The sequence below is a fragment of the Megascapheus bottae genome, chromosome 4, assembly GCF_031878675.1.
Source record: "Megascapheus bottae isolate mThoBot1 chromosome 4, mThoBot2.hap1, whole genome shotgun sequence".
NCBI classification, from domain to species: Eukaryota; Metazoa; Chordata; class Mammalia; order Rodentia; family Geomyidae; genus Megascapheus; species Megascapheus bottae.
This window is the reverse complement of record NC_143512.1, coordinates 44,274,503-44,276,165: the sequence shown is the minus strand read 5'-3', so window position 1 is coordinate 44,276,165 and position 1,663 is coordinate 44,274,503.

Sequence of the window (1,663 nt, the reverse complement as noted above, 5' to 3'; positions counted from 1 at the left end):
CAAGAAATGTATATTGTCTATTGACATTTTACTTATAATTACTATAGTTTATAAAGTTCCTAGTATCTGCCAACATCTTAAAAAATTATTTTGAGGGACATTAAAAGCAGGGCACAGTGGATCAGGCCTGTAATACCAGCTACTCTGGACGCTGAGATCTAAGGATCATGGTTCAAAGTCAGCCTGAGCATTGGAAAGGGCACTGAAAAGTCCAGGAGACTCTTATCTCCAATTAATCACCCCAAAACGGGATTGGCCCTGTGGCTCAAGGGATAGGGTAGTAGCCTTAAGCTGAAGAGCTCAGGGACAACTCCCAGGCCCAAAATTCATGTCCTATGACCGACAAAAAAAAAAAAAAAGTAATTAAATAGCTGATCGATGATGTGTCACACCTACAATCCTAACTGCTCAGGAGGCTGAGATTTGAAGATGATTTGAAGCCAGCCTGGGCAGGTAAGTCCATGATGGTTTGATTTCCAAGTAACCAAGTAACCACCAAAGAGCTGGAAGTGGAACTGTGACCCAAGTGGTAAAGAGCCAGCAAGAAAACTAAGCGACAGTGCCAGACCTCAAGGTCAATCCCAGTACCAATAATACCCCCCCCACACACAAGTAATTATTCTAGAGGGTACTGAGAGTGTGTGGTAGAGCATACCTGCAATTGAGCACTTGTGAGGCTAAAGGCAACAGTATCAGGGGTTATTTAGGACATGGAATCTCTTCTCACTTGTCAAACACTACTACTAAGCCATATTGCCTGCCTCAAAAGGTTGAAATTCTAATAGTTCTAATGCTCAATTCTCTAAAAAATGTCAATAAACTATTACAGAACTCGATAAAAATGCTAAAGAAGGGCTTGGAGTGTGGCCTAGCATGCACGAAGCCCTGGGTTCAATTCCTTGGAACCACATACACAAAAGCTGGAAGTGGTGCTGTGGCTCAAGAAGTAAAGTGCTAGCCTTGAAAAAGCTCAAGGACAGTGCCCAGGCTCTGAGTTCAAGCCTTAGGACTGGTTAAAAAAAAAAAAAAAAGCAGGGCATGGTGGCTCACACCTATAATCCTAGCTACTCAGGAGGCTGAGATTTGAGGATCTCGATTCAAAGCCAACCCGGGCACTAATGTCCATGAGACTATCTCCAGTTAACTACCAGAAAACAGCAAGTAGCACTGTGGTTCCAGAGGTAAGATGGTAGCCTTGAGCTGAAGAGCTCAAATCCCATGACTGACTCCCCACCCCTCCCCATCCCGGAAAAAAAAGCCAGATAGCAGTTTTTTTTTAGTGCAGGGGCTGGCTTTGAACTGAGATCCTCAGATTTCAGCCTCCTGAGTAGCTAGGATTTCAGGCCTGAGCCACTATGCCCGGCCTTCTTAGCTATTTTTAAAAAAATTTTCCTACTTCAGTCATTTCTTTTCACAAATACCAATATATTACGCATTCTTTTTTCTTTTTGCCTTACTGCCTTCCTCTAAGGTCTGGTGGCTCCTTCCTCTAACGCTATCTACTCAGGAGGCTGAGATCAAAGGCTCACAGCTTGAAGCGCAGGATTGACTGTGAGGCTCTATCTCCCATTAACCACCAAAGAGCTGGAACTGGAGATATGGTGGGTAAAATGTTAGAATCAAGCAAAAAGCATTGACCAGACCCTGAGTTCAAGCACCAGTA